Genomic DNA, 25,912 nt, shown 5'->3' on the forward strand with positions numbered 1-25,912 from the left:
TTTCACGTTGGCCTAGCCCTGGCTTTTGCAGCCATCTAGGGGATGGACCAGCAGAGAGAAGAAATCTCTCGTTTATAGAAACAGGAAGGCGGGAAGGGAGCATCCAGGTCTCTCACCGGTGCTAATGAGATGCCAGTGTTGCTAAACCCATTGTGCTAAACCCATTGTGCTACATTGCCAGCCCCTAAGGTGAAATATTTTTGAACCATATTACATGCAAACCACTTCATTTACAGTACTGCAGTTTCTGTCTCTGACAGATAAGGCTTTAAAATGCCATTATTCCTAACAAATAGACACTAACTACTTAGTGTCATCTAATACACCCTTTTATATTTTCATTTCTCTTAATGTTACCAGAAAATGGCTGTTATTTGTTCAATTTTTCGTGTCTCCTAAGTGCTTTGTAAATATGACCTCACTTCCACAGCTACTGGGCTACAGCTGTTCTCTAGGGAACAGTTGGAGCATTCCACTGTGGAAAAGAAACTGCTAGCAAAAGTGAAAGTGGGCATATGTGCGACAGACAAGAGATTAGAAACGAATGGCTTCAGGATGACTTACATGATTCTTGTTTTCTCCTTTCTAGAGATGACATAATGGCGAACTGTATGATACTGCACATTTGCCATCAACCAGACCTCTGTTGTACTAGCATGTTGATGAAGTCTTCCAATTCCACATTTTTTTTCTTTTTTTTTTAAGATTTTATTATTTTTTTATTACAAAGCCAGATATACAGAGAGGAGGAGAGACAGAGAGGAAGATCTTCCGTCCGATGATTCACTCCCCAAGTGAGCCGCAACGGGCTGGTGCACGCCGATCCGAAGCTGGGAACCTGGAACCTCTTCCGTGTCTCCCACGTGGGTGCAGGGTCCCAATGCATTGGGCCGTCCTCGACTGCTTTCCCAGGCCACAGGCTGGGAAGTGGAGCTGCCGGGATTAGAACCGGCGCCCATATGGGATCCTGGGGCTTTCAAGGCAAGGACTTAAGCCGCTAGGCCACACCGCTGGGCCCTTTTTTTCTTTTTGAAGAGAAGGAAAGACAGGGACAGCATGTATTGGTTCAATCCCCAAGTGGCTGCAACTGTAGGCATTGAGCCCATCCAAAGCCAAGAGCCTCTTTGGGTCTCCCGTGTGGGTGCAGGGTCCTGAGCCTTTGAGCCATGCTCTGCTGCTATCCCAGGCCATGAACAAGGAGCTAGATGGAAGGTAGAGCAGCCAGGACACGAACCAGTGCCCGTATGCTTGAAGGGGTAGGATTGGCCAACTGAGCTATTGCACCAGGCCCAGACTCCTTTTTTCTTAAGTATTTATAAATGCTAAGTCTTACCCTGGTATATGATTGGCAAGCGCTTTCTCTTGTTCATGATTGATTGGTTTATTATAGTGTTATTTATTGTTTGTATGCTTTTATGTTATATTTATTTATAAGGCAGAGTGACAAAGAGGGCGCACAGATTTGCCCCCGATCGGGTGAGGTCAGGTGCTACACTCGGCCGCTGCGGAGATCCCAAGCACACAGCTGCAGCAGTGGTTAAGCCCCCACTGTCATTGGATGACAGCCTGTGTCCCGTTTTGAGGACTGCACAGGTGATGCCTGTTTGTGTTTTGCTTGTAGCTTCCTCTGTAGGATCTTTCTATTATTATTTTATGGTAAGGTTCCATAGGCTCTGGGATTTCCTTTACCACATCCCTGAGTTCACAACCACCACCGCACTGGTATCATCTATATTGCAGTACTGTAGTTCTTCAGAATCATATGTCCATTGTGGGCATGGGCAATGACAAACAGTCCAGCATCCTATTGTCAAGATACAGTAAACAGTTTCATTGGGAGTCCATCTTTGATCTGGAAGTAGAGATATATACTGCATTGCATCCTCACATCTGGATACGATAGTCTCCATTACACAGTTACTATACACCCCCTTACATTAAAAGGCACAATATAAAATCAACAATAAGAAGAAAAATAGAAATTTATAATGCCATTGCTACCAAATGACTAATGTTACCGAAGGAAAATCAAGAACCTTCTTGAAGAAAATAATGCTACTGTATGACCTGTGAGTCTGTGAAGAATTAAATATGAGAAAAAAACTTGCATAAATTAGAATAAAAACATCAAAATCCATGAGATACAGTTTGGTGATATTTGTTGGTGAGATGTGTCTCCTGTAGGCAATAGATTTTGATACAGTGTACTAATCTGATGTTTGATTTGTTTAAGCCATTTGCTTTCAGGGTTAATATGAATTGGTGGTAATTTCATTCTGTCCTTTTAGCAAAAGGTTGTCAATTGTTTGATTCAGTCTTCTGTTGTTATTTTACTGGGATGTTCTTCACATTTGCCTCTGCTTTTGGGTGTGGAAGAGGTGTATTATTTTTACTGTGGAGGAATTTCACTTCTTTTCAAAGACAAAAGAAAACTTTGCTGGGTACGTTATTCTGGGCAGACAGTTTTTCCTTTTAGAATCTGAAATAAGTTTCTCCATTCCCTTCGGGCTATAGAGTTTCCTGTGAGAGGTTTGCTGTGTGTCTGCCATTCTAGATATCAATTGATTTTTTTTTCATGTGTGCATTTAAGGATATTTTCCTTATATTCAACTTAAGAGAGCTTGATTATCATGAGTCATGGTAAAGATTGCTTTTTTTAAATAGTGTCCCTTAGGTCCTTGGGCCTACCTGCGCCATGGGTGTCAGGTCTGTGAGCCCTGGGGGCGGGGTGTCCAGCAGGGTCTGGGTCACCTGGCCCAGGCCCTTTGTCCTACCTGTGGGAACTGGTTCTCAGTAGAAAAAACAGTATAGTGGATGACTGGCCCAGATGCACATAGAGGACTTCTGTAATCCATGGGGGCAAGCAGAAGACATCTGTTAACCAAAGCAGAGGCAGGAGAACAGAACAAATTGGACAATTAACCCAGCCCAAGATGACAGCAAGTATCTGGGCAAATGGAGACTCTAAGCTGCACTAATGTCAGCCAACAGACATTGGAAGTGTTCCCTCATCCTTGGATTGGCGAGAACGACAACATTTGAAGCATCTGGGCAGAACCCTCAAAGCGTATGCCGCATCAGGACCCTGGATCAATATTGGTGGCCATTCCCCCTGGGTGCTGGGGCGGGTGGGAGGCTGGGTGTGGCTTCTCCCCTTGTCTCCCTCCTCCCCAATACAGTAAGACCTGGAACTGATCACCCACTTCTCCCATCCTGCTCAACTAAGTCAGCATCATTAAAAAAAAAAAAAAATAACGTCCCTTAATTCTCGAATACTTGTCTTAGTTTGACTCAGTTCCTCTCCTAACTTTTTGATTGTTTCACCATTGTGGCAAGAAATATCTTCCAATTCTGAGATTTTCTTCTGCCTCCTTCATTCTATTATTGAGACTTTACACTGAACTTTTAATTTGCTCCATTTTGTCCTTCATTTCTCATAAACAGCCTTGATTTTATTTCAGTGTTGCTATTTCCTGTGTGACAAATTTCTCAGATTCCTATATGTGTATCTCTCATGTAACTCTGAGGTTGGTAGTCTTTTGCAGGGCAATCTTCAGTAATATTCATTGCCTCTGTCTACTTGCTCTTGGTCCCTGCACTTGTGATTAGTACATTCTCATTAGGGCAGGTTTGCCACCCACAGGTCTGCAGTTTGATTTTACTGATTGTGTTTTGTACCCAGTTCTTTGTAGTCACATGCACCACTCCCTCCAGTTTCAGGTCTTCCGCCATGGTCTCCTGGCTCACCACTCTCCACCTCCTGTGACTGCTATGGCTGCTCCATTGTCTACAACCTTTCACCCACTTCCAGTTCAAGCAGTTCCCAGGATTAGGGAAACACCAGGTGTCCTAAATAACTAGTTTTTTGGTGGTGCTGATCCTGCTGGCTGTTAGGTCTGCAGGCCACCTGGACCTATTTTGACTCATAGGATGCTAAAACCGGTATTCTCCCTGTGGAACCACTGCAATATGCAGCTCCCTGTTGTCTCCAGTCTCAAATCCTTTGCTGCACTGTACAAAGTGGTGCCTGATGTGCCATTGGTGGAGTTCTGGATCTGCTGCTGATCATTAGTACTGGGGGATACCTGGACCTATTTTGCATGGAACCATTAGGATACCATGTTGGTGCAATGCACTGAGCCAGAACTGAGTTCACTCCCAGCTTAGTGCAGGCACTGTGCCATCCCACAGCCTTTGCCCCCCGACACAAAATGGCGCTGATGCAGCTTTGGTGGGGATCTGGGCTATGAAATCCACCCTGTTCCTGCACCACCTGTTTGGGATCTGCTGCTCTGTGTCTGCTCTTGGTCAAACCAAATCAGCAGGACGGACAGTTCTTTGCCTAGGTTCACCTCCTGAGCTCCCTGGTGAACTGCCCTTTCCACCTGGTTGCTGGTGGAGTTCAGATCACCATTTGCCGAATGCTGGGTTGTCTGGTCATTGCAGCACCACTTTCCTGTTTCCTGGAATGGGTCCTCTCTGCTTCAGCCTGGCTGATTCTGCTTAAATGTGTCTTTGCCTTGTTCCACCATCTTGGTTCTCTCCCTATGTAACCATAAGGGGATCTTCAAACAGAAGTTAAAGACAAGAGCTGGAGAAAGTTGCTTATGAGAGCAATGTGAATCCTGCTAGATTTGAAGCGACAATAGACATCAGATTCATGGTGAAGAACGGGCCGGTTGCTGCTGCATAACGAAAAAGTGTGGCAATGGGACTGGCGTGTGGCATGCCAGGCTAAGCGTTGCCATATGGATGCCATTCTGCTCCACTTCTCATGTGTCTCCCTGTGAATGCACCTGGAAAAGAAAAGGAAAATGGCCCACAGGCCTGGGGCTCTGCTACCCAGGTAGGAGACACAGAAGAAGCTCTTGGCTTTGAACAGGCCCAGCTCCAACTATTGTGCATTGGCCGAGTATGACCTATGCCCTTTTCTCCCCAGAAATGTGCAGAAACAATGATCACACTCACTTCTCCCTGTCCCTAGATCATTCCCGTCCTGACTATGTAAAACAAAGACCACCCTGACGTGTTTGGACTCCAGGACCCTCAGTTTTTCAGGAATGGACTGAATAGCTGGTATTCCTTACCAGTGTGTTTAACTTGATGGATCATATGTCCAGAAACAAAGTTTTATATCTCAATTTTGGGATTTCAGGAAGCCCCTTCTACACCATCCTTGTTTATGCCATAGTGCCTTGAAATGTCTATTCCGTTTTTGAAAAAACTTGCTATATGGCTGGCATTGTGGCATTGTGCCATGCTGGCAGTAGTCGGGGTTCCAGCTGCTCCACTTGGAGGAGGAGCAGGTGACGGTGCTGGAGTTTGGTGGTGGGAATATTAGTCACTTCATGATGCTTCGTAGTGTATCTGCTTTATGCGGTTTGGCGAACGCTTTCAGAACACCTGCCCATTTGAAAGGATGATGAAGAGCCTGCATTTGCGTGTGCAACAGAGATGTGAACTTAGGACCCCTTGGCGTAAGGTGAGCAATAATTGGGATGCTGCTGGCCAATCCCAGAGAGTGGAGGGGATGGAACTAATACTCCATGGTCAGAACTAGGCATGGAAAACAGCCAGTTGGGGAGAATGCCTGGGTCTGCTGCTCTCCGTGAGCCAGGGTCCCTCCCACCTGCTGTAGGTAGGCGACAGCAGCAGAGCAGGCAGGGGTTGGCTGAGGCCTGCAGCACTTCTGAACCTCAGCTTGGGCTGAATGGCCCCTGAGAGTAACCAGCAAGAAAGGGGGTGTGGGCGGGGGAGTTGATGCTGTGACAGCTGGTTAAACCATCGCCTGTAGCACTGGCATCCCATGTGGGCACCGGTAGTAGTTCCAGCCACTGTACTTTTGACCCGACTCCCTGCTAATGGAAGCACAAGATGGCTTAAGTGGTTGGAGACCCGGATGACGTTTCTGGCTCCTTGTTTCAGCCTGGCCCAACCCTGGGCATTCTATTAGGACCCAGCATGATCACCCAGTGGTTAAATTTTCACCTTGCGTGTGCCAGCATCCTGTATGGGCACCGGTCTGTGTCCCAGCTGCTCCACTTCCCATCCAGCTCCCTGCTCAGAGCCTGAAAAAGCAGCAGAGGATGGCCGAAAGCCTTGGGACCCTGTGCCCGTATGGGAGACCCGAAAGAAGCTTCTGGCTCCTGGCTTCGGATCAGCTCGGCTCCTGCCATTGTGGTCACTTGGGGAGTGAACACTTACTATATCTTCTCCCTGTATCTGCCTTTCCAATAAAGTATATATTTATTTAAAAGTAAATATAAGGGCCCGGCGGCGTGGCCTAGCGGCTAAAGTCCTCGCCTTGAAAGCCCCGGGATCCCATATGGGCGCCGGTTCTAATCCCGGCAGCTCCACTTCCCATCCAGCTCCCTGCTTGTGGCCTGGGAAAGCAGTCGAGGATGGCCCAATGCATTGGGACACTGCACCCGCGTGGGAGACCCGGAAGAGGTTCCTGGTTCCCGGCTTCAGATCGGCGCAGCACTGGCCGTTGAGGCTCACTTGGGGAGTGAATCATTGGACGGAAGATCTTCCTCTCTGTCTCTCCTCCTCTGTGTATATCTGGCTGTAATAAAATGAACAAATCTTCAAAAAAAAAAAAAAGTAAGTATTAGCCAGAAAGGAGGTGTGTATGTGCTTTAGATGCTCCTCTGCACTGAGGACACGGGTAGCAAAGCCTGAAATTATAGGATCGTCTCCTGTTTCGGGGTCCTGATAAGCCACTGGCCACAGCACTGCCCAGTCGTGTACCCTCCTGGCAAGCAGTTAGCTTTAAGAGCCAGCTGAGAAAGACCATGTTTTTTTTTCTACCTTGTTCAGGCTGAGCTGCAGTTACAGTGACCTACCTGCAGGTGGTGCTAATGGTGGCAGCCCCGGGCAGTGGAGACGTTGGGCTGCTGTTGCTTGCTTCACTGTGTGCCAGGTTGCCATTCTCCTTAGCCCAAACGCTGACCTGGCAGGAAAAAGATGGCGAGTTTGTGGGACCACCAGCCCTCTTAGGTACCAGCTAGCTTACGGAGCTGCGCCTGGCACAGCGTTCACATGCGCTGAATGCCTCTGCTTCCGTAAGTGGTGGTTTGAGCAGCTTGTCTTCTTGCAGAGGGAAAAAAAATAAGATGTGATAAGAAAAAAGCTGTTTTTAGTGGAAACAAAACTTGCTTAACATAAATCATACCGAGCGGTGAGGCAGCAGAAGTGTGATGACATCAGAATTAGAGGTGCTGCTAAAGAGAAATAAAAACAAGTTGTTTCAGCTTACAACTGCCAGACACCTTGTTTTGACTGTGCTTGAGTTCATTGTCTCCAGGGGCCTGTGCTGAGGCTCAGCGTGTGTGAGCCACTACCTGTGACATACCATCCCGCCAGGTCACTGGTTTGAATTCCACCTGTTCCGCTTCCAACCCAGCTCCCTACTGATGAGAAAGCAACAGAAGATAGCCCATGTGTTTGAACCGTAGCACCTTTGTGGAAGCTCTGGTTGAAGTGCCAAGCTCCTGCCTCCACGCTGGGTCAGCCTTGACTGCAATGGCCGCTGGAGAAGTGAAGCAACTATGTGGGATCTGGCACAGTAGGCTAGCAGCTCAAGTCCTCACCTTGGATGCTGAGGGATCTCATATGGGCACTAGTCTGTATTCCGGCCATTCCACTCCCATCCAGCTCCCTGTTTGTGGCCTGGGAAAGCAGTGGAGGATGGCCCAAAGCCTTGACACCCTTTACCCACATGGGAGACTTAGAAGAATTTCCTGGCTCCTAGGTTTAGATCAGCACAGCACCAGCCATTGCAGTCACTTGGGGAGTAAATCATCAGACAGAAAATCTTCCTCCCTGTCTCCCCTCCTCTCTGTGTATCTGACTTTGCAACACAAACACAAACAAATCTTTAAAAACACACACACAAATGTCTGTTCTGGCTCACAGCTGACCCAGGTATTAAAATCTGACATAATCAGCAAGTTCTGAGGCCAATTGCAAGTCCTCCTAGGATTCCTGGAGAAGCAGCAATGAGGCAGTTTCCTGCTGGATGGTGAAGCAGTAATGGCTCTGTTAAAGGGTAAGGATGTCGCATCCAGGTCTGAGAGGAAGCAAGTGGCGTACTTCCAGGCCTCCACGTCCATTGTGCTCTGTTCTGGACATCATAGAGATATAGTTCCCGTACAAGCACACGACCACAGCAGCCATGGCTGGTTAGTGTGCTTGGGGCTGGACGCTTATACCCAAGCCTTGTGTTCCATGCATGTGAACTGGGAGACTTGCTTGTTCCCTGGACACCGTGTGGGGCACCTCTGATCCCACACAGGTCAGCAGGTGGGGAAGACCTGTAGCTCCTCAGCACCCTGAGCGAAGAGCTGGTCAGAGACATGGCTGCCCTGTGCATGGAGCAGGCCCAGAGCTGGGACGAAGCCACATGAGTCCATGACATCACAGCTGCATTACGGGGCAGGGCATACACTGTGAGGAAGCTGCTGGAGTCTGGGACGTGGTTCCTGTGTGAGGGATGGGGCATGCGCTGTAAGGAAGCCCCTGCCAAGGAATCTGGTCAGGTTCTATCCTGCACCTGCGAGGCTCCTGCTCTTCATCAGTCACTGACAGTGGCGGCTTCCTCTTTTATCTTCCTGAACCCTTCAACGGTCACATCCCCGGTCACAGCTCTAGTCGAACACTCCAGAATCATCTGAAAGGTGTGAAGGCAGCCTGGGGGTGGAGAGCAGAAGCAAGCAGGATAATGAGATCTTGATGAGATTAGAGCGAGCCATCTGTTTCCCTGACAGAGACACAGACAAAAGAAGGGAGACTATTCCATCAGTTGGCTCACGCCCCAAAAGGCAAACAATAGCCAGATCTGGGCCAGGCCAAAGCCAGTGTCCCGAAACTCTCATCTGGTTCTCCCACGTGGATGGCAGAAGCCCAAGCACCTGAGCCATTCTCTGCTGCCCCTCAGGAGCATCAGCAGGAAGTTAGATGGGAAGCAGAGCAGCTGAGTCTGCCATTCTGATATGGCGTGTGGATGCTGCACCATCCCACAGCACCCTAGGAGCCTTTTGGCTCAATGTTAGCGGATCACACCTAAAGAGTGAGTCCCTTACTTCTCCCTTAAGCCCAGTTAAACTCACATAGGTACCAGTGTGGTGGCACAGTGCGTGAAGCTGCTACCCATGGTCCTGGCATCTAGTGGGGGTGCTTCTTCCAGCGCTGTGAAAAACAGCAGCAGCAGGTGGACCAAGTGCTTGTGTCCCTGTCACCATGTGAGAGACCAAAATGGAGTCCCAAGCTTCCGGCTTAGACCTGGCCTGGTCCTGGATGTTTTGACATTTGGGAAGTGAACCAGTGAATAAAAGAGCTTTCACTTTCATAACTCCACCTTTCAAATAAGTAAATCTTTTAGAAATTTATTTATTTTAATTGCAAAGGCAGATTTAAAGAGAAAAGGAGAGACCGAGAGAAAGATCTTCCGTCTGTTGGTTCACGCCTCATATGGCCTCAACAGTTGGAGCTGAGCTGATCCAAAGCCAGGACTCAGGAGCTTCTTCCAGGTCTCCCGTGTAGATGCAGGATCCCCAGGCTTTGGGCCATTCTCCACCATAAGCAGGGGGCTGGATGGGAAGTGGAGCACCTGGGACATGAACTGGTGTCCATACGGCATGTCAGCACTTGGATGTGGAGGATTAGTCAATTGAGCCATCACACCAGCCCCTCAAGTAAATATGAAATTCATAACATATTGTTTGAAACTTCTCTTTCTCTTCCTTAAAGAAAACTTCACTTTTACTCTAAAAAGAGAGAGAGAAAAGAGAAAGAAAGAGAAGAAGGAAGGAAGGAAAGAAAGAAAGAAAGAAAGAAAGAAAGAAAGAAAGAAAGAAAGAAAGAAAGAAAGAAAGAAAGAAAGAAGGAAAGAAAGAAAGAAGGAAAGAAAGAAAGAAAAAGAAAGGAAAAAGAAATGTATACTATATTAAAGTCATCTGCTTAGGTGGATTTCAAGCAGCCTGTTTTGTGGGGCAACCATTTGACCTGGTGGTGAAGATGCCAGTGAAAACATCCACATTCCACAACAGAGTGCCAACGCTTGAACCCCTGCGCTCGTGCCTGGCTCCAGAGCCTGCTGCTACAGACCTGAGAGGCAAGATGAAGGTTCAGGGACTTGAGTCCCTGCCACTCACACGGGGATGTGGGTGGAGTTCCAGGCTCCTAGCTTTGGCCTGGCCCAACCTTAACTGTTTCAGGGCGATTAGGGAATGAGCCAGTAGATGAAAACTCACTCACAATCTCTCTCTCTCTCTCTCTCTTTCTCTCTCTCTCTCTCTCATGCAAGAGAAAAAAAAATTCCATGCTATGATCTCAGGCTGACTTCTTTCTGCCGCCAGGTTAATGTTAATCGCTCGCTTCCTGACTTGTTGAAACATGCGTACCTGGAAGGAACAGCTCCTTGCGAAGTAGAGAAAGAGCGAGAAAGACAAGAATCCACGACAAGCCCGAGCAGGCTTCAGAGACTCCGTGCCAAAGACTCGGCCCTTGGTGAACAGACTGAACTCTTGCTCTCACAGATAAGATCAGCTCTGGAGAGGAAATGCCATCAATTTAAGAAATCAGGATAAAGATTTTATTAACCTTTCTATCACTTATGTGACAGCTACCAGATATCTCCCATGTGCAAGGGCTCCATGCTACACACCAAGGATGTCAGAGTAACTAGGAAACAGCTCTCACCTTCAGTAAGTTCATGGTCTGGGACGGGAAGAAACAGGCAGCTCAGCTCCATGAAAGATGATGGTAGTAGTGCATCCCCTGGGAGGACACGATGCTCTGAAGTATTCCCATGGTCCAGGGGCCATGCACAAGTCTCTCGAGCCAGGAACTTAGTTTGATTGTCAGTGCCACAAACAGTAGATACCAAGAATCGACTCACAGATACTGCAGTTCCTAGATACCAGCTGTAAAGGAACTAGGTCTGTGATGCTCAGAGGTAAAAGATAAAAAGATAATGTTTAAAAAATTTATTTATTGCTGCGGAAACATTGGTTTGCAGAGAGAAGGAGAGACTGTGATCTTCTGTCCACTAGTTCACTCCCCAAGTGGCCACAATGACCAGAGCTGCACCTATCCAAAGCCAGGAGCCAGGAGCTTCCTTTGGATCTCTCAGGCAGGTGCAGGTCCCAAGGCTTTGGGCCGTCCTTGACTGCTTTCCCAGGCCACAAGCAGGGAGCAGAAAGGGAAGTGGAGCAGCTGAGACATGAATTATTGCCTATATAGGATCCAGGCACATGCAAGGTGAGGACTTTAGCCACTAGGCTGCTGCAGTGGGTACACACACCACACTTTTAAAAAATCTTTTATTTATTTTTATTATTATTAATATCTTTTTTAAGATTTTATTTATTTTTATTGGAAAGGCAAATATACAGAGAGGGGGAGAAACAGAAATATCTTCCGTCCAATGATTGACTCCCCAAGTGGCTGCAATGGCTGGAGCTGAGCCAAACCGAAGCCAGGAGCCAGGAGCTTCTTCCGGGTCTCCCATGTGGGTACAAGGTCCCAAGGCTTTGGGCCATCCTCTACTGTTTTCCCAGGCTAAGGCAGAGAGCTGGATGGGAAGTGGAGCTGCCGGGATTAGAACCGGAGCCCATATGGGATCCTGGTGCGTTCAAGGCGAGGACTTTAACCATCACGCTATCATGCCAGGCCCTATTAATATCATTTTATGATACAGTTCCATAGGCCCCTGGGATTTCCCTTAACCCCTCCCCAGTTTCCCGTCCTCCCGTACCTCCAAGTTCCCCTATATTATCATTATAGTTCTTCCTACATAATCATATGTTCATTATTGTGGTCATGGACAATTGCAGAGAGTCCAGCATCCTATTGTCAAGATATAGTAAACAGTTTCATTGGGAGTCCATCTTTAGTCTGGAAGTAGAGATGCATTGTATCCTCACATCTGGATATGACAGTCTCCATTACACAGTTACTATACACCCCCTTACATGAAAATCCACAATACAAAATCAATAATAGGAAGCAAAATAGAAATTTACAATGCCATGAAGTTAAATAACATGCTACTAGATATGAGAGTCTCCATTACACAGGTTCTATAAATCCACTTAAATGAAAAGTCACAAAACAAAATTAACAACAGGAAGAAAAAATTAACAACACCGTGAAGTTAAATAACATGCTACTGAATTCTGTATCTCCAATTTTCTCAATGTCTTCCTCAGTTAACTCTGAGCTGAGCATAGGGTTTTGCTCCTTTGCAGGGGAGTCTTCAGTAATATTCATTGTGCCTTTGTCTCTTTTTTTGCTCTTGGTCATTGTACTTCTGGTTAGCAGAGTCTTCTCCTTGGGGCAGGTTTCTAAGCTGTGTCACCCACAGATCTACAGTTCAAATTTACAGTATTGCAGTTGGTATACAACTTTTTGCTTGCAGCCATTTGTGCCACAACCTCCAGCGAGTTCCAGGTCTGGGTTCTTGTGTTAGATTTCCACTGTGGTCTCCACAGCTCCAGCTCCTGGCTCACCAGTCTCCACCTCCTGTGATATCATGCTGAGGCTGCACTGTTGTCTCTACCACCTTTCTCCCACTTCCGGTTGGAGCAGCTCCCAGGATAAGGGAGACACCAGAAGTCCTATATAGCTAGGTTGTTGTTGGTGATCTTGCTGGGACCTTTTGGCCATTAGGTCTGAGGGCCATACGGACCTATTTTGACCCATGTGGTGCCATTGTTGGTATTATTTTCCTGTGGGACCAGTGCAATGCACTGAGCTCTGGGAGTTCTACTGAGCTCAGCACACGCACAGCTCACTGTTGTCCCTGCAGTCTTAAAACTTTTGCCACACTGTACAAAATGGTGTCTAACGTGCCACTACTAGAATTCTTGGTCTGCTGGCTGTCAGGTCTGAGGGCTACCCAGACCTGTCTTGGGTGGAACCTATAGGATGTCATGTTGCAGTTCACTGACTCAGAAATGAGTTTACTCCGAGCTCAGTGTATGCTCACTTCTTTCCCTAACCCTTGCCTCCTTAAACAAAATGGCACCCGATTCAACTCTAGGGGTGCCTGCTGGGCTGTGAAATCCACCCTGTTCCTGCACTGCCCATCTGGGATCTGCTGCTCTGTCTCTGCTCCTGGTCAAATCAAACAGACCAGTGGGACCGGGTGTTCTTTGTCTGGGTTCACCTCCCAAGCTTACTGAAAGTCTCTTCCTACCTTGTTGCTGGTGGAGTTCCGGCTGCTGGTGGAGTTCAGATTGCCATTTGCTGAATGCTGCTTGGGTATCAGTCACTGCAACACCACCCCACTGTTTTTGCTGCTTTCCCGTGTCTGTCAGTCTCCAGGTACCCATCTGTTGTTCTGTCTTCTCCTATTTCCTGGAATGTGCCCTCTCTGCTTCATACTAGTTAATGTTTCTCTGTCCAATTAAACGTGTCCTTACCCTAGTCCTCCGTTTTGACTCTCCACAAACCACACTTGTAATGTTCTGCAGCCACACACCAGCGGCACAGCACAGATGCAGCTCTAACCCTGTGCTGGCACAGAGACTCTCTTCTAGCTGATCTAAATATTTGTTTAATTGGAGTCCCATAAATAAAGGAAAAAATGGAGCGGAAGAAACACTGGAGAGGTTTTGACTAAGCAATTTCCAAAAATTTTCCAAAGGGAGTGTGAAGAAATCCACAGTCAGACCTAGTACATTTTCAGGTAAACCAATGACTGAGAGTTGAAGGGTTTTTCCTGAGGCCAGGAGCAGGCCAGGAGTGCCTGGTCTATGCGAGAATTTTTTAGCAACTGGGAAATCATAGGCATATGTCTGGGCAAGGAAGGAGGGGCTGGCTATTTGAAGACACATTCATAGATAAGATACTCAAATGGATCTATAAACAATACAACCGTGGAGCCACAAATGGCTGCAAAATTACTTTGAAAAAGATATGTAGAACATAAAAATGTAAACTACCTACTAGTCTTTCAAAAGGTGAGTGAGATTCCTACAAAAAACTAAAAAGAGCTAGATGCATGAATAGGTAATCCCCTGAAGTAGAAGTCGATATCCGGAAGACCCCTAGTGTCGCTGAGTTCAGTCACGGTGGTCCTATAGCTGTCAGGTTGTACAATTAAAACAGAAACACGGGGTCCCAGCATGGTAGCCTAGCAGCTAACATCCTCACCTTGCATGTGCCTGGATCTCATAGGGGCGCCAGTTTGAATCCCAGCAGCGTCCCCCCCGTTTCCCACCCACCTCTCTGTCTTTCCTCCTCTCTGTAAATCTGACTGTCCAATAAAAATATATAAATCTTAAACAACAACAACAAAAAAAAAACAGAAACATGGAAGACCAGCAATCTTCAAGACTCTCCAAACAGGCAGGCTTGGGCATCTGTGTTAAGATGTGTGATAACGCTGCACAGCATGAAGCCAGGGCTGTTTGGATTGCGCCATCTACAGAGGAACAGAATGGAGACCCAGGAACGGGTCACAAGGCTGGTGCTGGACCTCAGTGTGCCTGCACAGCCGCAGGGTAGAGGCCGAGCTTGAGTTCTCCCTTCACCGTGTTTCAGAGCTGACCCCAGGAGTGTTGCAGACCCAAGTGTGAAGGGCAAAACAGTGAAGCTTTAGAAAAGACCTGAGAAGAACATCTCATTGGTCTTGTGTTTGTACTGAAGGCTTCCGAAAGACTGCAGCATTTCCCCATGTTAAGAAAGGGGCTGGCATGATGGCACAATGGCTGAACCCTCTGCCTTCAAGCGCCACATCCCATATAGGCACAGGTTCATGCCTTGGCAGCTCCTCTTTCGATCCAGCTCCCTGCTTGTGTCCTGGGAAAGCGATCAAGGATGGCCCAAAGCCTTGGGATCCTGCACCTTCATGGGAGACCTGGAAGAAGATCCTGGCTCCTGGCTTTGGATAGGCTCAGCTCTGGCTGTTGAGGCCACTTGGGGAGTGGAACCAGAGGATGGAAGATCTTTTCATCTCTCCTTCTTTCTATAATTCTGATTTACCTTTCCAATAAAATAAATAAATCCTGAAAAAAAAAAAAACCCCACAAACCCTCAAATGCCCTATTTTCTAATGATAGGTCTAATATTATATGAAAATAATCTGGGCCTGGAATGGTATAGCCTCATGTTTAAATCCTTGCCTTGCAACTGCTGGAATCTCTTATGGGCACTGGTTTGTGCCCCGGCTGCTCCACTTGCCTTCCACCTCCTTGCCTGTGGCCTAGGAAATCAACAGAGGATGCTGCAAATTCTTGGGACCCTGCACCCACATGGGAGACCCGGAAGAAACTCCTAGCTTTGGATCAGCTCAGCATTTGTAGCATTTGGCAGTGAACCAGTGAGTGAAATCTCTTTTTCTCTCTCTCTCTCTGTTTCTCCTTCTCTCTGTAAATCTGCCTTTCCAATAAAAACAAATAAATCTTGACAAAAAATGATTCATGGAGGCCAGCATTGTGGTGCAGCAATCACCTGCAGTGCTAGCATCATACCCTAATTCCTTGATTTGAGTCCCAGCTGCTCCATTTCAATCCACCTGCCTGCTAATGCAACTGGGAGAGCAGGTCAAGCTGACCCAAGTCCTTGGGCTCCTGCCCTCTGCATGGGAAATCTGGCTCCTGGCCTCAGCCTAAACCAGCCTTGGTCTTTGCTGCCGTTTGGTGAGTGTGCCAGTGGGGGAAAGATCTATTTCCCTTGGTGTCAGTTTTTCAAACAGATCTTTAAAAGAATGGAGCTGCTGGTGTACGACACCCCGTATTACATATGAGAGAAGCCAGCAGCAGGCTGCCAGGGCTCACAGGCAACACATGTGATATTTAGAAAATGTTTTCCAAAAAGTACTAACAACCAGTAGAAAAAAGCACAAATAACTGAATGAAAAGATAGGCAGGGTGTTGGCTTTTGCAAAAGCAGAAATTCAGAGGGCTGTGAAATGGTGCATGCCCTCATTAGTCACGAAGAAAATTCAGATCACAGTAAAATGCCACCACCCACTCACTGAGATGGCGAACATTTCCATAAAAGACCATTCCAGGCTGGGGAACTCCTGAAGACCTCATGCATGCCTGGTGGGAGTAAGCTGGCACCATCCCCCTGGGGCACAATGAGGCCCTGTTTTCTAAACTTGAAAGCAGGCACACCCCGGCAGCCAGCAGGTCTCCAAGCTAGGCTCTGCTTTGCACAGGGTTTTGCTGCTGCAATCCACCTCACAACCATAAATTAGTAGCACCAAAAGGGTCGAAAACAATCCAGGGCTGGGGTCTAAGAGGTGGAGCGGGGTGGGGTCAGGAGACAGTCCTGGCTGAAGGGTCCTGCACTCGGAAGCTACAGAGAGAGGGAGAAACAGAGAGAGAAGTTGGAGTCGACTTTGATTTATGAAATTCAGTGAAAAGTGTATTCCCTGAAAGCTATGGAGACACATGGGAGCTACGTGCAAGCTCCAATAGGAATTGAAACGGTAAGAACCACCTAGATACGAGCCACGCCAGGAAACAGGACAGAAGCCCCCAGATGGAGTTGCCCTCCCTCCGAAGCCCTCGACCTTCCTCTAGCCCTTGCTGCGGCTGCACCCCAGTCCTCCCGGGCATCCACGCAGCAAGGGGAGTACTCCTGTCCCATATGTCCAGTACTCTGGATCTCTTCTCATTTCCAGGGTTTTTTTTGTGGGGAGGGGAGGGGTGGGGGCAGGGTAAAAGGGTTGAATTCAAGGCTTGTTTGTTTAAAAGGTACACTTACAGAGAGAGACCTTCTGTTTGCTAGTTTACTCCCCAAATGCCTACAAGGGCTGGACGTGGGCCAGGCAGAAGCCAGGAGCCAGAAATTCTATCCGTGTCTCCCACATGAGTAGCAGGGACCCAAGGTGCATTCGCAGGGAGGCTGGATCAGAGGTAGAGCAGGCAGTGACTTACCAGGCTGGGCCACGAGGCTGGGCCCCACTTGTTTATTTACATATTTAAATTAGAGAAGGCAACAAAACAGAGATCCTCCAGCCACTATTTGCTCTCCAAATGCCCACACTTCTCAGAGCCACTAGAACCAAAAGCCAGGAAACTTCACACTCAAGTCTCCTAGGTGGGTGTCAGGGACACAAGGACCTGAACTGTCACCCATTGCCTTCTAAGTTTCCACCAGGAGCTTGAAGTCAGGAAGGAGCCTGAGCTCTCCGCTACAACACAGCTGCATCTTCTCTGCCAGGCCCCACACCTGCCTGCCTTCTTGTTTGTCTACAGTCCCCCTCTCCTCTCTTGATGGGCGCCCCTTCCCCTCCCCCGACCCTAGGTGGCTACTGTGCCTTCCCTGCTGGCTTTAAGCTCTCAGGGGGTGTGGCCTTCCTGTCTGAGTCATCCTTCATGTCCAGCGCAGCAATAATGACAGCCGCCTGCTCAATGCGCCTTCCTGCCTCTGCTGTCACCAGCTGCACGTCCCATATCCAGCGAGGGGGCACCAGACACCGCCTCCCACCTAGAGTTTGAAGCCTGGCTGCTGAGGAGGGGCACAGCCCCCTGGCGGTGGAGTTTCACCTGGACCGATCTCACTTTCAGGTTGCTCAGAACAGGATCCAGGGGAAGCCCTGTGAACCTGCCTGGCCTGCTCAGGCAGCCCTCCGTGGTTCAGACCAGTAGGGTCCTGAACATTTCCTCCATGCTGTTTTCTTCCTGTCCCCCAGCTCCACCAGGGTTTGAAAGAGTCACAGAGGGGCAGGTGTCTGGCTCAGCAGGTGAGAAACCACCTGGAAGTGCCCAGTTCAATAGCCGGCTCCTTCACTTCTGATCCAGCTTCCTGACGGTGCACACCCTGGGAGGCAGCAGGTGTTGGCTGGAGCACTCAGGTCCCGGATGGAGTTCCAGGCTCTGGCGCAGACATCTGGTGAGTGAATCAGTACTTGGGGACTCCGGGTCTGTCTATCTCTCATCTCCAGTACACTGCCCAGATTCCCACAACAGCTGAATGGGAAATGGAGAAGCTAGTCATCAACCCAGGCATGCAGCGGATCGGAAGGAGTGACGAGTGTGGTGGGAAGTCAGGTGACAGTCACATGGTCCAAATCTGTTATTCCAGGCCCACATCTGCCTCCCCAGGCCCCAGTGCACAAAGTGTCGGAAGTGACATCTGAACAAACCTCAAACCAGATCTTCAAGTCTCCCAGAGCTCTAGCCTTGCCAACTCCACCTGCCAAGCAATAAAACTCAAAGCGCCCAGGCCCCCGTTCAGGATCCCCCTGGGCCTCTTGACTGACCACAGAGCCTAGTGGGAAATGCCAAAAATAAAATCATTTTCATTTTCCACCTTTTAAGATAAACATGGCCTTGGATGCCTGAAAATGGCACCCTCGGAGAGGAGAACCATGGTGAAACCCCACAGGCACAGGCGAAATCTGTGGGTTCATTTGCAGTCACACACATGCAAACTCCCGCTTGATTTCTTGCCGACAGCTGTGCCCGTTCAAAGGCACGAGAGGTGTAAATGAGTGCAAATGAGTGCAGGAGCCGCCTGGGGCAGCCTCAGCCCTGCGCCACAGGCAGACGCACAGTCGCGCCTGCCCTCATGGGAAGCTGTTGCTATGGGAGATCACTTCAAGCCACTGTGGAGGAAAAGGAAATTGAAAGGTAAGTGTGGAGGGTGAACGCATTGGCACAGCAGTTTAGACACAGATGCGCACATCCCGTTATCAGAGTGCCTGGGTTTAAGTGTCCAATTCCAGCTTTAGCTACTGCAAGCCCTGGGTGGTGGCAGTCACAGCTCAAATATAGGGGTCCCAGCCACCCACATGAGGGATACAGATGGAATTCCCAGCTCCCGGCTTCAGGTTGGCCCAGCCCAGCCTATTGCTGGAATTTGGAATTTCTCTGGTTTTTAAATACAGAAAGAAAAAAAAATATGATTCATTTTTCTTTATTGAAAAGTCAAGTTTATCGCTTCCCGGCCTTTTGGCTAAGATCAAGTTTACAGACAGAAGGAGAAGATAGAAGCAGACAGACCTTCTGTCCACTGGTTCACTCAACAAGTGGCCACAAAGGTCGGAGCTGAGCCGATCCAAAGCCAGGAGCCAGGAGCTTCTTCCAGGTCTCCCACACAGGTGCAGGGTCCCAAGGCTTTGGGCCATCCTTGGCTGCTTTCCCAGGCCACAAGCAGAGAGCTGGAAGGTTAAGTGGAGTAGCTGGGGTAGGATCCGGCATCCAGATGGGATCCTGGTACATGCAAGGTGATGACTTTAGCCACTAGGCTACCGCACCAGGTCCCCCACATTTAAGATATATTTGATAGTTACCGTGGTTACAGAAAGTGGGTGGACACCACAGTGACCTCAGCCAGAGATTTGGCATGCCCCGAAGCCAGCCAAGGCCACGTACAGGCCAAAGATGGACAAAGGCCAACATTCCCTGTCCTATCAGGACCCAAGCAGGGTCATGTCAGAGGGATTTTTTTTTTTTTTAAAGATTTTATTATTATTGGAAAGCCGGATATACAGAGAGGAGGAGAGACAGAGAGGAAGATCTTCCATCCGATGTTACACTCCCCAAGTGAGCCGCAACGGGCCGGTGCGCGCCAATCCGATGCCAGGAACCTGGAACCTCTTCCAGGTCTTCCACGCGGGTGCAGGGTCCCAAGGCCTTGGGCCGTCCTCAACTGCTTTCCCAGGCCACAAGCAGGGAGCTGGATGGGAAGTGGAGCTGCCGGGATTAGAACCGGCACCCATATGGGATCCCGGGGCTTTCAAGGCGAGGACTTTAGCCGCTAGGCCACGCCGCCGGGCCCGTCAGAGGGATTTTAAAACCTTTGTCTCTGCTTTGTCCTTCCCACTTGTGGTCTTCTCCTTTCCTGTTTATTCCTCCACTGTTTTTACTTGGCTGGTATTTTCTTTTTCGGGTGGTCGGCAGATCTAACAACATTTATTCTGATGCCAAAACAATTTTGAAATCCATGCCTAGATTTTTTTTTTTATAACACCTTTTCCAAGAACTTCTTGATGTCTCCTCCCACCAATGCACACTTGTGGCATCTCAATTCAGCACCAACTAGGGAGGTGGGGTATGCTGGGGGAGGCAGACTGGGCAATGAGGGTTGGCAGGTGATGGTCAAAGAGAGTGAAAGTTAGAGCATTACAGAAAAAGCCCGCCAGTCTGCTTCTGCTGAGGGACACGGCAGGGACGAGAGGGCCCTGGCAGCCTCGTCTCTCGGCCCAGCCCTGGTCAGACCTACCGTCTCCCATTCCTGGGGCAGCTCCCTGGAAGTGACGTCTTCATTCACCGCATACTGAAGAGATAGCGACAAGAAGAGACGGATGGAGACTGAGATCGCCCACACTGCTCTGCTCCAGGAATGCTTGCCTGAAGCTGGGAGCCTGCAACCAAGTTCTTGAGCCATCTGCTGCTGCTTGCCAGGGTGCGCATGAGCAGGAAGCTGGAGCCAGAACATGGAGACAGGCTGGGTATGCGATCTGGGTGTGTTCATACTAGACCCAACACCTACGCCTGTGATGAACTGTTGCGTTTAGGAGGTGCACAAGCCCTCTGCTGTATTCTGCAAACAGCCAGCTCCCCTTGCCTGCTCTCATTTACCTCTTCTTACCAAGCCCAAAGCTGTTATCAGCAGGCGCATGCTGGTTCTAGAATGGGTGAAAGTATGCTGGCAGGTTGTGTTAGACTCCATAAATGCTGCAATAAATGACTGCCGGAGACCAGCTCCAGCTGACTGAGAGCTTGCAAAGGATGCGTGGATCGGCGAGACTGTAAGAGGAAAAGATAAGACATGGACCGCTATGGCTTGATGCTCATAATGGACAACTCAGAAAAGTTGCCTTCTTTATTTATACACAAATCATCACAAACTTTTGCACAATATCCAATTGTTTCATTTTTACATCATGGTTAAAAAATGCAAAAAACAATCCTAAAACATATTATTTACTTTAAAGAAAACATTTTTGGCAAACCATTACTTATTGAAATCTGCAGTGACCTGGCTAAAGCCAGGAATTCCACGGTTGGCAGCACATGCAGTTACATAGTGAGAAGTAGTTTACTTATACTCAAAATTAGTCTTATACTCAAAATCAATTTCTATTAAACACAAACTAAGATTGATTAAAATATTATTAAAAGATTATTGAATTAAAAGATGGTAAATGAAAGGATCTTATAAAAGCATATAGCATAGGTTCTTTGCTAAATCTTATAATCAAGTCATGCATTAATTACTGTCACCTTCACCTAGTGCTGATTCAATTGTTTTTTGTTCTTTTGTTAAAGGGCAGTGAAAGGGATCAAGGCAGCTCAGCCAATCTACAGAGGGCCTTTACAAAAAACTTCCTTTTATCTATATAAACTGTTTTCTTTCCCTTAATATAAGTGCCAATATAAGACAAAGGTTTTTATAAACCGATTTCTTTCCCTAAACATAAGTGCCAATATAAGATAGAGATTTTAAACCACTTTGAGGGGGTTCACATTGTTTCCCTTTAGAAGATGCCGCATATACTTTTGCTTTCTATGGTGAGAAACTAGAATACGTCATCATGTGTTGTAACAGTTCGAGGCTCATGGTAAACAAACTCTTTGTACCTCCATTATTGCCATCAGTTGCAAGATATTATCAAGCCATTTCTTAAGGAAAACATTACTTATACTAGGGCAAATTCCAGGACAAAAGTGGGCACATAACAGGATGTTTGGAGACATTGTGGGCTCAATTGTACTATTGTATACTTTTAGCTGTGTGTCATAGCCTTACGTCGCTAAAGAGTTTTTATCATAACATGATTGATCAATTTGAGGTGTCATACTAGTTACAGGAATCACTTCCCATTAGCAGAAAAACAGCAACAACACCCTCAGGAGAATGCTATGAAACATTAGAGAGGTAATTGACTGTCCATACAACGGGGTGAGGCAGCAATGAGGTGACCAGAGACATTCCGCCGGGCCTTGCCTCACTGCTAGAAACTCCTCGTAGCCTTGCTAACCAAGGAGCAGTGCTCATCACACACCCATGCCATCCGACCCAACTGCATGGCTCCCCACAAATGACCCTGGACCTGGTGGCTACAAACAACCTGGTTTTTGTTTTTTTTTTTTAAGATTTATTTATTTTATCACAAAGTCAGATATACAGAGAGGAAGAGAGACAGAGAAGAAGGTCTTCCATCCGATGATTCACTCCCCAAGTGAGCCGCAGCAGCCGATGCTGCACCGATCCGAAGCCGGGAACCTGGAACCTCTTCCAGGTCTCCCACGCGGGTGCAGTGTCCCAAAGCTTTTGGGCCGTCCTTGACTGCTTTCCCAGGCCACAAGCAGGGAGCTGGATGGGAAGTGGAGATGCCGGGATTAGAACCAGTGCCCATATGGGATCCCGGGGCGTTCAAGGCAAGGACTTTAGCCGCTAGGCCACGCCGCCGGGCCCAACAACAGAGATCTGTCCTCTCCTGTTTCTGGAGGCTGAGAGTCCAAAGCAAAAATGACAGATTTGCCACACCTCCCCTGACAGCTCTGGGGGAGGGTCTGTCCCTGCCTGCATCCACTGCTGGCGGATCCTGGGGATCCCTAGGTGATCTTCCCTTGTGGCTGAGTCATTCCAAATTTCTCTGAGTGTCTCTGAGTGTCAATTCCTCTTCGTCTAAGAACACTTGTTGGGTCAGCACGATGGCTCAACTGGCTAACCCTCCACCATGTGGCACCAGCATTCCATATGGGTGCTGGCTCAAGTCCTGGCTTCTCCACTTCCCATCCAGCTCCCTGCTTGTGGCCTGGGAAAGCAGTCAAGGATGGCCCAAAACCTTGGGATCCTGTGCCTATATGGGAGACCTGGAAGAAGGTCCTAACTTCTGGCTTCAGATCAGCTCAGCTCTGGCCGTTGTAGCCATTTGGGGAGTGAACCAGCAGATGAAAGCTCTTTCTGTTTCTCCTCATTTCCGTAAATCTGCTTTTCCAATAAATATAAAGAAATTTTTAAAAATGAAGTAAGATAAAAGACACCCGTAGTGTGTGAAACCCATCCCATCTAAGTAGATCTTAGGAACTTCACAGTTAATCCTTAAGAGACCACGGAGCAGTGGAGGATGCTAACCAAGCCGTGCCAGCAGCTGCAGGTGTCACGGGGGCGGGGGGTGGGGGAGGAAGGTCCTCATTTCATTGCCTGTGATCTGTGTCCTGGCCTCTACAGGATGGAAGCCTCAGAACAGCCCACTACTGAGGAAGAACTTTCCACTCGTCCTACCAACAGGTGTGCCCTGCTGGTGTGTCCTGGATGCCACCTGGTTAACAGAGCGCCACCGATCGCAGTGAGCTATGGACCGGGCTGCTGCAGCCTCTGCCTCAGACCGCGATTGCTTTGGGAGGGTCAGGATGCTGCCCGTCTGGCTCCCCTGTGTGTGTGTAGCCTGGCACACAGGTGGCTGAGTACGTGGATGGGAGCGGGATGTAACTTCAGAAGCAGATCACTGGAATTCCCGGCAGCAGCAGGTGGGGACAGGGAAGGCACTTCAGCATACAGGGTGCTACAGAGGCAGCCTAAAGGGAAGCCACCGCTCCAGCTGCTGCGGCCACTTGGGGAGTGAATCAGCAGATGGGAGATCTTCCTCTCTGTCTCTCCTCCTCTCTGTATCTCTGCCTTTCCAATAAAAATGAATAAATCTTTGAAAATTAAAAATGTTCCTGTTCAGTGTGCCTAAGTTCTCACGCGAGTTACACTTTAGCCCTTTTGGCTCTCTGAGCTGACCATGGTGGTCGACAACAAGTGCCTTAAGAAAGGCGGCAAAAAAGTAGAAAATGGTGGACCCATTTTCTAAGAAAGACTGGTATGACGTGAAAGCGCCAGCCACGTTCAACATCAGGAATATTGGAAGACTCTAGTCACGAGGACCCAAGGAACCAAAATCGCCTCCAACGGCCTCCAAGGCTTCGTCCTCAAGGTGAGCCTCGCCGACCTGCAGAACGATGAAGTGGCCTTTCACAAGTTCAAGCTTATCACCGATGTTCAGGGCAAAAACTGCCTCACCAACTTTCATGGCGTGGACCTCACCCGAGACCTACCCGGGACAAGACCATGTGCTCCATGCTCAAAAAGTGGCAGACCATGATTGAGGCTCATGTTGATGTCAAGACTACCGATGGCTACTTGTTGCACCTGTTCTGCGTTGGTGTTACTAAGAAACGCAACAATCAGATCCGGAAGACGCCGTAAGCTCAGCACCAGCAAGTCTGTCAGATCCGGAAGAAGATGATGGAAATCATGACCCGGGAGGTGCAAACAAATGACCTGAAAGAAGTCATGTCTTCGTTGGAAAAGTGAAAATGCTGAAGAAGCCCAAGTTTGATTTGGGAAAACTCATGGAGCTTCAAGGTGAAGGTGGCAGTTCTGGAAAAGCCACTGGGATGAGACAGCTGCTAAAGTCGAACGAGCTGATGGCTATGAACCACCAGTCCAAGAGTCTGTTTAAAATTAGACTTTTTAATCATGACAAATGAGAAGTCCTATTTGTGATTAAAAAAATAATAGAAATGTATTTGAAGTACAAAATTATAGATAGGAGAGATCTCCCATCTGCTGGGTCACTCGCCAAGTAGCCACAACAACTGGTGACCGGGTCAGGCCAAAGTTGGGATCCTTCAGTTTCTTCTAGTCTTCATGTGGGTGCTGGGGCCCAAGTCATTTGCAATGTGAATCATCAAATGAAAGATTTCTCTCTCTGTTGCTCTCTGTAACTCTACCTTCATGAAGAAGGAGGAGGAGAAGGAAGAACAGCTACAACCTGTGTCCAGGTCAGAGTCAGCCATGAGCTGGGGCATGTCCGAAACGTCAGGGAGGGAGGGAAGCTGAGTCACAACAGTAAGACGTAGTCACAGAGGCGAGCGAGCGAGCGAGAGAGCGAGGGCGAGCGGCAGGCGCCGTGTCAGAGCTGCAGCCGGGCAGGCTGGCACAAGTCCTGTAGACAGCATGGCACGGGCAGGAGCCAGATTCAGTAGGCGCTGCTGGGACAGATACGGGACAACAAGGTCCTTTTAGGGCGTCTCAGCAGGTCAGATCTGCACCTTAACCCTTGACTTTTGTGAGGGAGTTTTCCCACCTGGGCAAGGCGGGGTAGTTGTTCCCACACTTGCCCTTGATGGGCACAGCTTTCAGGGCAGTGACTGCATGCGCAGTCAGGTTTGGGGCACCTGCTTGACACCCAGACTCCACCCTGGCTGCAGAGGAGAGAACGCATGCCCCATGCTTGGCTTCCTTGTTTCCTAATGCGTGGCCTAAACCTTGTGACTTTTTCTTTTTTTTTTTTAAGCTTTTTAATTTTTTATTGCAAAGTGAGATATATAGAGAAGAGGAGTGACAGAGAGGAAGATGTATCTGCTGATTCACTCCGCAAGTGGCTGCAACAACTAGAGCTGTGCCAATCAGGAGCCAGGAGCCAGGAGCCAGGAGCCTCCTCTGAGTCTCCCATGCAGATGCTGGGTCCCAAGGCTTTGGGCCATCCTTGACTGCTTTCCCAGGCCACAGGCAGGGAGCAGGATGGAAAGTGGGGTGGCTGGGACTTGAACCGGTGCCAATATAGAATCCTCGCTTGTTCAAAGTGAGCACTTTAGCTGCTAGGCCACCAGGCCAGGCCCTGTGACTTTTTTTTAAAAGATTCTTTATTTTTATTAGAAAGGCAGATCATATTTACGGAGAGGAGAAACACAGAGAAAGATCTTCCATCCACTGGTTCACTTCCCAAATACCCTCAAGAGTTGGGAACTGAGTTGATCCAAACCCAGGAGCTGGAAACTTCTTCCTGGTCTTCCACGCACGTGCAGGGTCCCGAGGCTTTGGGCCATTCTCCACTGCTTTCCCAGGCTACAGGCAGGGAGCTGGATGGGAAGTGGAGCAGCCGGGACACAAACCAGACCCACAGGGAATGCTGACAATTGCAAAGTGAGTATTTCGGCATTGAGCCCTC

General features: G+C 48.5%; 1 non-coding gene and 1 pseudogene across 1 annotated transcript; both read left to right on the forward strand.

Annotated features, from left to right (window-relative positions):
- The first annotated feature begins 422 nt into the window (after nucleotides 1-422).
- Nucleotides 423-532, forward strand: LOC118759178 (small nucleolar RNA SNORA41). The gene has a single exon (XR_004996023.1). It is a non-coding gene; the product is annotated as a small nucleolar RNA SNORA41 (small nucleolar RNA).
- Nucleotides 533-23,146: 22,614 nt separating this feature from the next.
- Nucleotides 23,147-24,463, forward strand: LOC101517000 (small ribosomal subunit protein eS1-like; annotated as a pseudogene).
- The last annotated feature ends 1,449 nt before the right edge of the window (nucleotides 24,464-25,912 follow it).

The sequence above is a fragment of the Ochotona princeps genome, chromosome 10 (genome assembly GCF_030435755.1).
Source record: "Ochotona princeps isolate mOchPri1 chromosome 10, mOchPri1.hap1, whole genome shotgun sequence".
NCBI lineage: Eukaryota > Metazoa > Chordata > Mammalia > Lagomorpha > Ochotonidae > Ochotona > Ochotona princeps.